Genomic DNA, 14,866 nt, shown 5'->3' with positions numbered 1-14,866 from the left:
AATAGGTGGTACAGAGTGTCAGTCATGGACAATGAAAGCATTAGTGGTCCTCTATGAAAGAGCATGCATATAGTTAATATTTCACTGTACGTGAAGATTTTGTTAAGAAGATAGTTTTCACATTATGTGTGTGGGTTTTGTTTTATTTGGTTTTAGGCCATACACCCACATACAAAAGTTTAAAAGTGACTGATTATATCTTTATTCTTCTCCCAGGAGCTCATATCGTTTGTCAGTCAGTGTGAGCTGATAAATGCTGTCTAGAGAGCGTGAGTGAGAAAATACCCCTCCTTTGGTGGGAGAAGTATGTTTGATTTGCAAATCCAATCAGTGACAAAGAATCACTTTTATGTTACCAAACACCTTTGGCTACTTATCTTGAAGATTTTCATTTCAGTAACTTCCTTTGAAGATAAGCAAAAACTTCCCGTGGCAGATAAATTGACCTCTAATGGTTCATCTAGATAATGAGGTAGAAATAATTCCCAATATTAGGTCTAGAATAATTTTTGAAAGTAAACTTTGGGACCCGGAAGGGAACCAGTTATGCTGGGCCCTTCAGTGCTGTCCTTAAGCCAATGTTGAGGACACTGATGAACCAGCCTGAATCCTGACATTCTTCTGTTGTCTTTATTCCACAGTAAAGGCTGTCTGGTTGCCCTCTATCCTGCCCATGTCGGGAGATGGAAAACCAACTCCCGTTCAGGCTTGCTCTAGCATCTTGTCTTGCCATTACGGGCCTCTACACTGTGATGGTTAGTTTAAGTGTCAGTTTGACTGGGCTAAGGGATCCCAACATAGTTGGTAAAACATTTCTGAGAGTGTCTGTGAGGATGTTTCCAGAGAAGGGGCATTAGAATTTGGCAGAATGAGTAAAGATCACCCTCACCCACACAGGGGGGCATCAGTCCAATTTGTTAAGGCTTGAATAGAATGAAAAAGATGAAGAGTGTATTTGCTTTCTGCTTAAGACATTGGCACTAAATTAACAAGGCAGTAAACAACATGTGTTGGACAGGATGTGGAGAAAGGGGAACCCTCTTACACTGTTGGTGGGAATGCAAGTTGGTGTAGCCACTTTGGAAAAACAGTGTGGAGATTCCTTAAGAAATTAAAAATAGAGCTTCCCTATGACCCTGCAATTGCACTACTGGGTATTTACCTCAATGATACAGATGTAGTGAAAAGAAGGGCCATCTGTACCCCCATGTTCATAGCAGCAATGGCCACAGTCGCCAAACTGTAGATAGAACCACGATGATGCCCTTCAACAGACGAATGGGTAAGGAAGATGTGGTCCATATAGACAATGGAGTATTATGCCTCCATCAGAAAGGAAGAATACCCAATTTTTGTATCAACATGGACAGAACTGGAAGAGATTATGCTGAATGAAATAAGTCAAGCAGAGAGAGTCAATTATATGGTTTCGCTTATTTGTGGAGCATAAGGAATAACATGGAGGACATGAGGAGATGGAGAAGAGAAGGGAGTTGGGGGAAATTGGAGAGGGAGACAAACCATGAGAGTCTGTGGACTCTGAAAAACAATCTAAGGGTTTTGAAGGGGTGAGGGGTGGGAGGTTGGGTGAGCCTGGTGGTGGGTATTATGAAGGGCATGTATTGCATGGAGCACTGGGTGTGGTGCATAAACAATGAATCCTGGAACACTGAAAAGAAATTTAAAAAATAAATAAAAATTAAAAAAAAAAAAAAAAGACATCGGCACTCCTGGTTCTTGGGCCTTTAGACTCAGGCCAGTACCTACACCACTGACCAGGTCTTGGACCTTTGGGCATGGACTGAATTACACCACTGGCGTTCCTGGGTTTCCAGTGTGCAGATGGCAGATTGTGGGACTTCTTGGCCTTCATAATTGCATGAACCAGTTTTTATAATATTTCTTTTGTAAACCTCCTGAGATAAATAAGTGAATATTTATCTATAGAACTCCTATTGGTTCTGTTTCTTAGAGAATCCTCATATATACTTGTAACTACAGAGCTGCCCTTCTCCTTCTGGTGGCCACATTCCGTGTTTTGGCTCAGTTCTAATCTTTGAGTAGTTACCTAGAAGCTTTGGATCTAATAGGATTAGGAGTTAGCTTTCTTCAGCCCTGTCTTAGGGATAGAACCTAGGGATCTTCTTCTCCCCTATGCCTTTTGCTCTTAGCACTTAGCTATTGCACAGAGATCATATCCTCTACCTTTTAATGGTTTGCTGTGTCCGCAGACTGAATTCTGATGCCAGAATTTATGGTTGGCTCAAATTTTACCCTTTCCACTCCCTGCATATGCACCAACTTTTTCAGCTTGACTAGAATTTCAGAAGTGATGACAAAGGGACTACATTAGTATTTTCAACTAGGTATTTGAAATGTCTGTGTTTGCCCTTCAGTTTCTGCCATGTTGGCGGTCTGTCTTTATGGTAGTATTATGCTGCACCAGATTTAAAATAATATCCAAAATCTTTGCCACAGCTTCTGTGTGATTTGGCTTCTGGTTGTCTTTGTGATCTCATGTCTACCACTCTTTTCCCTCACTATTCTGCTTCCTCACTGGCCTTTTTTCTATTCCTTGAACAAGCCAGGCACGTCTCTATCAAAAGGTCTTTGCACTTGCTGTTGCCTTACCCTCTGAGAATTTCTCCCAGGTATTTGCACGTTTGCCTCCTGTAATTCAGGTCTCTAAAAGCAGCACCTTCTTGAGTAAGTCTTTCCTAACTCTCTTATCCAAAATGGTACCTCTTCTCACCCTTTATCATCTTAACTGACTTTATTTTTCTTCAGAGGATTAATTTTAATGTGCTATTTTGTATGTTTATATGAATTTATTTTTATTTTCCATTTCCTCCATTACATAAGATATCTGAAGACACACATTCTGCCTATTTTGTTTAACCTTGTGACTTAGCACATAGTGCCTGGCACCCTATTAAATGAAGGAATCAGTGAATGTTGAATGAACAAGTGAATTTTAAAAATGAGTCAGAGACTTACGGTTGATATTCCTGACTTGCTTAACAACGTAACTTGGAGCAGATTTGTTTCTGAGCCATGATTCCTGATTTCTGTCTTTTTTACCCTAAAGTGCATTCTCTCTTGAATCCATTCATCTGATCCCCAAAACTCATAGCTCTCCTTCACGATCTATTTTTTACTTTTTCCCGAGTCAGACTGAGCCCAATTATAACAGCAGCTTCATAAAAATCGTATGACCCTTATCTTCTGATATTAGGGCTTGAGGAGAAGTGAATAGATGCCAATTCTAGTGACTAGCCTTTGAGTAACAGTCAAGTTCACATTCTTTTGTACATTGCCTTTAATCATGTTGATAAACTAAGTGTTGCTCCTCTTAATCAGATTAAGTGAGTGATTATACTGGCATGGGAAACAATTATAGTGATTTAGAAGAGGAGAACTCGTTGTAAAGATTCAGAGTTATTTCCTTATGGCACAAATGAACAGGATAAAATCTATCCTCTGTAGTACTTTATCTTCCAAAGTTTTGGGAAAAGATATTTTTGCATGTGGTAGACAAAGAGAGCATATGAAAAACAGTTTTTCATTTCAGAAACATTTGATAGTATTATTAGTTTCTGTTCTGAGAAAATATGAACAAGAGAATAGTAATAATAGTATGTACTAGTAAGAATATTTGTATAGGAATGCACATAAGAGTAAGAATGACATTTCAAAATATCCTTTTCAAGCAAAAACAATGTCGAGAGTTTGAGCAGTACATGCAGTCTCGAAACACATGCCACTGCATTCTATATAAAAGAGAAAGTTTGAACTTACTTTTTGACTATGACATTAGTGCAGTGAAATGGCTGTGATTCAAGGGATGTTTCCTAAGAAAGCTGCAACAGTGTGAGCTACTTCTAAGGGATAAATGGGGCGATTAAAGGGACTGTATATGTGTGTGTGTGTGCGTGTGTGTGTGTTTGTATGTTTGTATGTAGGAGGTTGACATTTTACTGGGAAAATTACTATTATTTATTTATTTAAGAGAGACAGAGACAGTGACAGAGAGCACAAGCAGGGAGGAGAGGAAGAAGCAGGCTCCCCACCGAGCTGGGAGCCCTATATGGGGCTTGAACCCAGAACCCCAGGATTGTGACCTGAGCCCAGGGCAGATGCTCAACTGACTGAGCCATCCAGGTGCCCCTTTACTGGGAAAATTAAGGGTTCAGTATGAGAAGACAAACTATTTCAGTGAGACACTGAAACAACTTTAGAGGCAAGGGTGTTTTAGAATTGGAAAGGAATCATCTGCACCATGCTCAACCAGAATCTGTTGGATTATGAAACTCCATTCACCAGGGCAACAAATGCAATCAAGGCCATGTAGGACATTTACAGGAGGTTCTGTAGGATACTCCTGCAGATTCTTATGATTGCAATAGGAATCATTTATGATAGTAATTAGAAAGTGAGTAAGAGAACATATATAGCTAGAATCTTTGTTATTGATAGAGGAAGAATATTTATGATGCCTTTGTCCTCTTTTTTCTCATGAAAATTGCTATTTTCCCTGTCTTCTGGACCATTTTCCTTAAAACATACTGCTTTCTCTCCTGTTTTAGTAGCAGCATCACCACCACCACCAAGATCACCGTCACTTCTTTGGCTCATTTCCCTCTAGACACAGGCCTCATTTTTGATCCCCCTTTTCCCATCCTTCATTCTCTTGACTTCACTTCAATCAGGCTTTATAACTCAAAACTCTCCTGATACAGACTTATCAACATCTATGACTTCCACATTTCTAGATCTAATTGCTGGTTCTCCCTCAGCCCTTACGTTATTTGACTAAGAGCAGCTTTTCTCATAGAACTTTATTCCCTCCTTCTTGAAACCTTTTCTTTTCTTGGCTTCTAGGCCATCTGTCTCTCCTAGTTTTCCTCTTAACTTCACCCTAACTGCCTCTTCTCAGGCTCCCTTGCTGGTTCCTTCTCACCCACCAAAGTTTCAGTCCTTGAATTTCTTTTCAGCCCAGTGACACTCCATTCATTGGTAGTTGTCAAGAGTTTAGCTAACTAGTCCATGATGTTGCTGCCTTGGCATCCATTTTGTTTAGTCAAGTGGCCTGTGAGGACCTCACACTCACACTGGTTCCTCATGCAAGGACAAACCCTAGAGAACAACCCACAGAATCACAAGTAAATCTGTGTTTCTGATGTGACTACCCCAGTAGCCCTGGTGATTAACAGTCTCCCTGCCTCCCAGGCCTTTTTCTTGTGTGCTCCTGAAGTAAGACCCCTATGGAGCTTACCAGAATCCTGCTCTTTTGGTTTGAATTGACCAATCTGGCCTCAGCCTGGGAACCTTAAAGCACTCAGACTATGGGCCCTGATTAAGGCATGTGCCCCAATCCTGTCATTTTCTCTCTGTCTTCATTTTGCCTTGACCTTCCATGTGTCTCCTTGAGACATTCTGTGTACTTCCTCCAGTACCTGGGAGTAATAAACTTCTCTGTTTCAGTTTCTCTTGTGGTTTGTTGTTGAACCGAGACTCTCCATCCAGCGCCCTTTGCTCCTCTTAAATGTTGGTTTAACAGTCTTAACAGTATTGGTGTCTCAACTCTGGTCTTTAAATAGCCTTTGCAGTTGACTCCCAAATTTATTTCTCTATGTTGGGAAGTCTCCTGAACTCAAGGCTTAGGTATCTAACCAACTTTCTGACCCTGTTCTTGGATACAGAAGGCATTCCAAACTTAGTAGGTCCAATACCTGTTTCCTACCCACATGTCCACCTGGAAAACCACCTTCTGTGATCTTCTGAGTCTCAGTGAATGAATTTAATTTTTCCAGTTGCTTAGCCCAAAAGCCAAGTTATTCAATTCTCTCGTGTTTACTCCATCACCAAATCCTGATTGTCTACTAAAAAAAAAAAAAAAAAATCATAATCTTACATTTCTTACATTTCTTACTATTTCTTGCACTGTCACTGTAGTTTAGCCCCCTGTCATCTGGCCTGGTTTATTTCATTGGCATTACTAACACATCTATGCCTGAAGATGAAATTAGTTTGAGATTTTTTCCCATTGTATTATTCTTGTTAGGTTTTAGTATCCAGCTTATGCTAATTTTGTAAGTAATTTAGGGAGCTTTAATCTTTTGCTGTGATCTGGCACAAGTTATGAGAAAACTTGCCTAGAGCTGTCTAGCCTGGCACCATTTTTGCCATTTTTCTCAGTTCTTCCATTTCTTCTGTTATTAGCCTATTCTGGTTATTTTATTAATTTTATTTCTAAATGTATCATTTATTTTAATCTAGATATTTTTTAATTCAATGGTATGAAATTGTAAACTATATTTTAGAGTATTTATTGATTTTAACATAGAAATACCAAGGACAAAATAAAATGAAATTTTAAAAAATGGCCCTAATTTATCAAGCCAGATTAAAAAAAAGAAGGGAAAGGTAACATATGTATAATAGAAAATGACTATATGCAAGTTTCAAAAATAAATGTTAAAGTTTCCTTTGATTCCCTCAACTTACAAGTCCCTTTCCCAAATGTAATCACTTTTAACTATTTCTAATGAGGAGGTTTCTTTCTTGATTAAAATGACTGCCAACGCAAACATAAAATTTCAAATTTCATGCTATTCAGCTTGGCCAATATATTTTGGATATTTGCATCTTTTCATACTCATGTTCATTTATTAAATTGGACTGTAGTTTCCCTTTGTGCATCTTTCTCCAATTTTCATTACCTTTACTGGGTTGATCATTTGATTTTGTTATTATGTGTTTTTCCCAATGGTCAAGAAAACATCATATACAATTATCTGTACAATTATCCAGACTTGAGATGCTCCTTATGGAAGTGTTTTTAATTACAGTTGAATTTTTTTATGGTTTTAGGGCTATTCAGACTTTTTATTTATATTAAGTTAGTTTTGCTTTGATGCATGTTGTATTTTGAGGGATTTTTGACTTTCATCTAAAGCTTCTTCAAATTTATTGGCATTAAATTAATTATATTTCTTAATAATTTTTAAATCTATCTTGGATCTGTAATGTCTCTTTTACGTTCCTAATCGTATTTAGTTTGTGTTTCTAGTCTCTCTCTTTTCGCATTTTCTTGATAATTTTTTCCAGTTTATTAGTTGTATTTAAATAACTTAGTTTTATTCATTTTCTCTTTGTTCTGCTTACTTTCTAGTCTGTTACTTTTAGCTCTTTTTTCATCTGTCTTCTACTTTATTTGGTTTATTTTTTGAAATTTCTTAAGTTAGATACTTTATTAATTTTGAATCTTTTTGCTATAATAATTTGAAGATAATATTTTTTCTATAAACACTATTTTTGTATCATCTTTCCAAACTTTTGTGCTTTCACTATCATTCAGTTCCAAATATTTTAAGTTTTTGTTGTTTTACTTTCCCCAATATGTTATTTATATTGTGTGTTTATGTATCCTGTTATAAGAAAACTTTAAAAAAATCTTTTAATACTGGCTTCTATGTCATTATATTGTGGTTAAAGAACACGGTCATATGATATTGATTCTTCACATTTGTTGAGACTTGCTCTGTGGTTTACGATATGGTCAATTTTAAAAATGTCTATTTCATATACTCTTGAGAAGAACATAAATTATCTGTTAGGAGCAGAAACATATATTAGCCTTAAAAATAAAATTTGTAAAAAAAGTATTTATTTTTATTTATTACTTTTTGAGTATAGTTGGCACACAATGTTATATTGCTTTCAGGTGTATAAATCAGTGATAAGTCTATACATTATGCTATGTTCACCACAAGTAACCACTACCAGCTGTCCCATTATATCACTATTACAATATCATTGATTGTATTTTTATGTTGTTCTTTTTATCCCTGTGACTTACCCATTTCATAACTAGAGGCCTGTATTTCCTTCTCCCCTTCACTTATTTTGCCCAACCCTTCCCTCCTCCCCCTCTGGCAGGTATCAGCTTGTTATCTGTATTTATAATTTTGATTTTGCTTTTTATTTGTTTATTCCTTTTTTAAGAGTTCATAAGTCCACTTATGAGTGGAATCATGACTTATTTTACAGTGTAATATCCTGCAAAACCATCCATATTGTCTCAGATAGCATGATCTCATTTTAATGGCTATGTAGTATTTCGGGGTGTGTGTGTGTGTGTGTGTGTGTGTGTGTGTCAGGGTGTGTGTGTGTGTGTGTGAGAGAGAGAGAGAGAGAGAGAGACATTTTTCTTATTCATTTTTCTGTTGATAGACACTTAGATTGTGTCTGTGTCTTGGCTATTATAGATAATGCTGCAATAAGCATAGGGGTACACATATCTTTTTGAGTTAGTGTTTTTGTTTTTCCGGGCTAAATACCCAATAGTGGAATTATTGGACCATATGCTTTTTCTGTTTTTAATTTTTTGAGGAACCTCCATAGTCCTTTCCAGAGTGGCTATACCGATTTACATTTTGACCAATAGTGCATGAGGGTTCCTTTTTCTCCACATCTTCACCAACACTTGTTTCTTGTCTTCTTGATTTTAACCATTCTAACAGGTGTGAGGTGATACCTCACTGTGGTTTTGATTTGCATTTCCTTGATGGTTAGCAATGTTGAGCATCTTTTCATGTATCTGTTGGCCATCTGTATGTCTTTGGAGAAATGTCTGTTCATACCTTCTGCCCATTTTATTAATCAGATTGTTTGTATTTCTGATGTTGAGTTGTACACATTATTTTTTTAAAAGATCATTTATTTATTTATTTGGGAGAGAGAGAACACAAGCAGGGGGAGCTGCAGAGGGAGAGGGAGAAGCAGACTCCCTGTTGAGCAGGGAGCCTGACACGAGGCTTGATCCCAGGACCCCAAGATCATGACCTGAGCTGAAGGCAGATACTTCACCAACTGAGCCACCTAGGTGCCCCAAGTTGTATACATTCTTTATATATTTTGGATATTGACCCCTTATCTGATACATCATTTGCAAATATCTTCTCCCATTCAGTAGATTGCTTTTTTGTTTTGTTGATGGTTTCATTTGCTGTGCAGAAGTCTTATATAATCCCAGTAGTTTATTTTTACTTTTTTCCCTTGTCTTAGGAGATAGAGCTGAAAAAATGTATCCATGGCCAATGTCAGAGAAAGTACTGCGGTGTTATTTTCTAGGATTTTAATGGTTTCAGGTCTCACCTGTAGGTCTTTATTCCATTTTGAGTTTGTTTTTGTGTATGGTGTTAGGAAGTGGTCCAGTTTTCCCAGAACCATTTATTGGAAAGACTCTTTTCCCCATTGTATATTCTTGCCTCCTATGTCATAGACTATTTGGCCATATAAATGTGGGTTTATTTCTGGGGTCTCTCTTCTTTTGATCTGTGTGTCTATTTTTGTGCCAGTATTATACCGTTATGATTACTACCGCTTTGTAGTATATCTTGAAATCTGGAATTGTGATACTTTCAGCTTTGTTTTCTTTCTCAGGATTGCTGTGGCTATTCCAGATCATCTGTGGTTCCATATAAGTTTCAGTGTTATTCTTGTTTTATAGAAAATGCTGTTAGTATTTTGAAGAAATTGTACTGAATTTGTAGATTGCTTTGTGTCATATGGATGTTTTGATAATATTAATGTTTTCAGTTCATAAGCAGGGGGTATCTTTCTATTTGTGTCATCTTCAATTTCTTTCATTATTGTTTTATAGTTTTCAGAGTACATGTCTTTCATCTCTTTGGTTAAGTTTATCCTTATTTTATTCTTTTTACCACAATTGTAAATGGTATTGTTTTTTCAGTTTCTTTTTCTAGGACTTCATAATGTATAGAAACACTACCAATTCCTGGGTATTCATTTTGTATCCTGCCACCTTACTGAATTCCTTTATTCTAGTTATTTTTTGGTGAGGATCCTTAGGATTTTCTACATATAGTATCATGTCATCTGGGAATAATGACAGTTTAATGTCTTTACCAATATGGATGCCTTTTATTTCTCTTACTTGTCTGATTGCTATGGCTACTTCTTCTAGTACTATGTTGAATAAAAGTGGCAAGATTGGACACCCCTGTTTTGTTCTTGATCTCAAAGAGAAGGTTCTTAGTTTTTCACCATTAAGGATGATATTAGCTTTGGGTTTTTCATATATGACCTTTAGTATGTTGAGGTATGTTCCCTCTTACCCCATTTTTTGGAGAGTTTTTTTTTTTTTTTTTTAAATCACAAATGGATGTTGACTCTCATCAAATGCTTTATCTCCATCTTTTGAGATGCTCATATGACTTTCTTCCTCCATTTTGTTGATATGCTATATGACCTTGGTTGATTTCTGAATATTGAACTGTTCTTGCATCCTGGGAATAAATTCCACCTATTGTGGTGAATGTCTTTTTAATGTATTGCTGTATGTGGTTTGCTAATATTTTGTTGAGGATTTTTATACCTATGTTATGTTCATCAGGAATATTGGCTTATAGCGTTGTGTATTTTTTGTTTGTTTGTTTTGTTTTTTCGTGGTGTCTTTGGTTTTGGTATCAGGACAATGCTGGCTTTCTGTAATGTTTGTAGAAGCTTTCCTTCCTCTTCTCCTTTTTAGAATAGATTTTTAAAAAAGATTTTATTTATTTATTTGACAGAGAGATCACAAGTAGACAGAGAAGCAGGCAGAGAGAGAGGGGGAAGCAGGATCCCTGCTGAGCAGAGAGCCTGATGTGGGTCTTGATCCCAGGACCCTGAGATCACTGAGTCGAAGGCAGAGGCTTAACCCACTGAGCCACCCAGGTGCCCCTCATTTTTAGAATAGATTGAGGAGAATAGGTTTTAACTCTTTTCAATGTCTGATGAAATTCACTTGTGAATTCATATGGTCCTGGACTTCTGCATTTTGCCTTTTTTGATTATCAGTTCAATTTCATTACCTGTAATTGGTCTGTTCAAATTTTCTGTTTCTTCCTGGTTTAATTTTGGAAGATTGTGTGTTTCTAGGAATTCATCTGGTTCTTCCAGCTTGTCCAGTTTGTTGGAATATAATTTTTTTAGTATTCTCTTATACTCTTTTGTATTTCTGTGTTATCAGTTATTACTTCTCTCTCATTTCTGATTTTGTTTAATTGGGTCTTTTCTCTTTTTTTCTGATGAGTCTGGCTAAGGGTTTGCCATTTTTTGTTTATTTTTTCAAAGAACTAGCTTTTGTTTTCATTGATTTAAAAAAAAAATTTTTTTTAGCCTGTATGTCATTTATTTATTTTTAAAGATTTTTATTTATTTATTTATTTATTTGAGAGAGAAAGAGAGAGCACAAGCAGTGGAAGTGGTAGAGGGAGAGGGAGAGGGAGAAACAGACTCCCCACTTATCAGGGAGCCTGATTCAGGCCTTAATCCCAGGACCTTGGGATCATGACCTGAGCCAAAGGCAGATCCTTAACCAACTGAGCCACCCAGGTGCCCCTCTATACCATTTATTTTTGCTCTGATCTCTATTATTTCTTTTCTTCTACTCATCTTGGGTTTTGTTTATTCTTCTTATTCTAGTTCCTTCAGGTGTAAAGTTAGATTGTTTGAGTTTTTTCTTATTTCTTGAGATAGGCCTGTGTCGCTATGTACCTCCCTCTTAGAACTGCTTTTGCTGTGCCCCAAGAAATTTAGTACCATTATGTCTTCATTTTCATTTGTCTCCATGAACTTTCTGATTTTTTTCTTTGATTGCCTCATTGACCCATTGGTTGTTTAATATCATGTTGTTTAGTCTCCACATTTTTGTGTTTCTTCCAGTTCTTTTCTTGTGATTTTTTTTCTAGTTTAATAGTGTTGTGATTGGAAAAGAAACATGCTATGTTTTTAATCTTCCTAAATTTACTGAGGCTTGTTTTATGTCCCAATATGCATTCTATACTGGAGAATGTTCCATGTATGTTTGAAAAGAATGTATATTCTGTTGTTTTTATATGGAATGTTCTGTATATATCTGTTATGTCCATTTGGCCCAATGTATCAAAGACACATTGTGCTCTCTATTCGCTTTGTATATTGCTTCAGCATTGGGTATGTAAATATTTACAGTTATTATATCCTCTAGTTGGATTGATTCCTTTATCATTATGTAATACCTTTCTATGTCTTTTGTGACAGTTTTGGTTTTATAGTCTGTTTTGTCTGGTATAAGCATTGCTTATACCCTTTCTTTCCACTTCCATTTGCTTGGTGAATATTTATCTGTCCCTTTACTTTCAGTCTGTATGTATCTATGCGTCTGAAATAAGTTTTATGTAGACAGCATATAGATGAGTCTTATTTTTTATCCATTTTACTACTCTGTGCCTTTTGATTGGAGCATTTAGGCCATTTACTTTAAAGTAATTATTGATAGTTATGTGTTACCATTTAAAAAAATTTTTTTATTTGTTTTTTTTAGTTCTTCTTTGTTCCTTTCTTCCTCTCTTGCCTTTCTTTCTTTCTTTCTTTCTTTCTTTCTTTCTTTCTTTCTTTCTTTCTTTCTTTCTTTTTAAATTTGTGATTAGTGGGTATGTGTGGTATTTTGTTTTGCTTTCTTTCTCTTTATTTTTTGTGTGTCTATCATATGCTTTGGGTTTCTGGTTACTATAAAATTCATATATAACATAGTAAATAGCAGTCTATATTAATTTGATGGTCATTTAAGTTTAAACACACACACACACACACGCACACACACAAACCCAAAAAAAGAAAAAAAATCTTTTTCTTTTTTCCCTTCTCCCTTTTTACTGTCTTCACACTTTATGTGTATGTTCTCATGTTTTACATCTTTTTATTGATTTTTTTATGTCTAATTGTGGTCATCTCTTTTCTACATAAAAAAGTGCCTTAAGCATTTCTTGTAAGGCTAATTTAGTGGTGATAAATACCTTTATCTTCTGTTTTTCTGGGAAATTTTATTGCTCCTTCAAATCTGAATGATAACCTTGCTGGGTATTCTTGGTTGTAGGTTGTTTCCTTTCAGCACTCTGAATATATTATGCCCCTCCCAACTGGCTTGCAAAGTTTCTTCTGAAAAATCAACTGATATCCTTATAGATTTTCCCTTATAGGTAACTTTTTGTTGCTCTCTTGCTACTTTTAAGATTTTCTCTTTATTTTATCCTTTGATGTTATAATTATTATGTGTCATGGTGTAGATGTTTTTGGGTTCAACTTGTTTGGAACACTCTTTGCTGCTTAGTCTTGGATGTCTATTTCTCTCCATAGGTTAGCGACATTTTCAGTTATTGTTTCTTCAAATAAATATTCTGCACCTTTCTCTCTGTCTTCTTCTTTGGGACCTATAAGGTAAATATTTCTTTGCTTGATGTTATCTGAGAGATCTCTTTATCCTCATTTTCAAAAATTCTTTTCTCTATTTACTGTTCAGCTTGTGTGGTTTCCATTATCCTTTCAGATTGCTGATTTGTTCTTCTACATCCTCTAATCTATTAGTGATTCTTTCTAGGGTATTTTTTACTTCAGTTACTGTATTCTTCAAACCTGATTGACTCTCTTCATTATTTTCTATTTCCTTATTGAAGGTCTCACTGTGTTCTCCCATTCCTTTCTTTAACCCAGTGAGTGTCTTTACAATCATTACTTTAAATTCTTTGTTGGGTATATTGCTTGTCTCTGTTTTACTTGGTTCTTTTTCTGAGGCTTTTTCTTGTTCTTTCTTTTGGAGCATATTTCTTTTTTCTCCCCACTTTGCTTGACTTTTTATGTTTGTTTCTGGATTAGGTGAAATGGCTACTTCTCCCAAAGTTGAAGGAGTGGTCTTGTGTATGATGTCACTGATGCAGACTGTTTGTGCTTGATGACTTTTGCTGGTGAGCTGGAGCGATGGCTTGTATATGCTAGTTACCCTTTTAAACCAAGGTTTTAAAGAAAGAGTAAAGAAAAAAAAATAATAATAAAAGTTAAAAAGCAAGCAAACAAACCAAAAAAAAACCCCAAGAAACAACAACCAAAAAACCACACCCAAAATACTAAAAGAAAAGAAGAAAGGAAAAAAAATATTTAGAAGGAGAAAAGAAAAAAAAAAGAGAAGAAAGAGAAAAAGGAGATGAAAAAATAATAAAGAACAAAACCAAAAAGATAAAAATAAAAACAAAAAAGACAAAGTTTAAATAATAAAATAAAGTAATAAAAATTACCAAAAAAAGAAAAGAAAGAAAACCCAAAACCACATCTTGTTTTCTGTGTCCCAGCACCACAGTGTGACTACTATGGTCTGTGGATCTTGGGCTTGCTGAAGTTGCAAGCTCACTGCGTGCTAGACCCTGCTCCATTCTAGGCTTTTAAGGTGGGGGGGGAAGGGAATGTTCTCAAAGTTCCTCACCCCTTTTATACCATGGCTTTTTTCCTGTTCTTCTGAGAAACTAAGGCTCATGTGGGCTTGAGGGCCTTGGGCTTGCTGAGGTGAGAAGCTCCCTATAAGAACTGGATCCATCCGTTATGACTTGTCCCACAATGGGACCCTAAAGTTACGGCACCTGAACTTGTCTTTTATGGTATCCAGACCCTGCTCAGGTCTGAGCTTTTAATGTGGAGGAAGAGAGGGGGTTCCTATTGCTCTTCGGCCCTTTTAAACTGTGGCTATACACCTAGGGCTGGTATAGACTTATGGCTTGCTGGAGCCATGAACTCACTGAGATGACCAACCTGCTCATGATGGTGTCTGGACCCTCTCTGTTCTCAGCTTTTAAGGTGGGGCAGGGACGTAAACCATGTGTTTCTGTAGTTCCTCTGACCTGGAGAGCTTTCCTACAGCTCCTCTGCCACTTGGCAGAATTCTAGTGTTGTCTGTTTTATATGTTAAACCATGGGGTGTTTTTGTTTTTGTTTTTGTTTTGTATTTTGTTTGTTTCCTGTGCTCAAGGACAGAGGGATAGGTTTCTAGTCCTTC

The sequence above is a fragment of the Lontra canadensis genome, unplaced genomic scaffold (genome assembly GCF_010015895.1).
Source record: "Lontra canadensis isolate GAN:19392208 unplaced genomic scaffold, GSC_riverotter_1.0 scaffold78, whole genome shotgun sequence".
In the NCBI taxonomy this organism is placed as follows: domain Eukaryota; kingdom Metazoa; phylum Chordata; class Mammalia; order Carnivora; family Mustelidae; genus Lontra; species Lontra canadensis.
Note: the sequence above shows the minus strand (reverse complement) of the source record.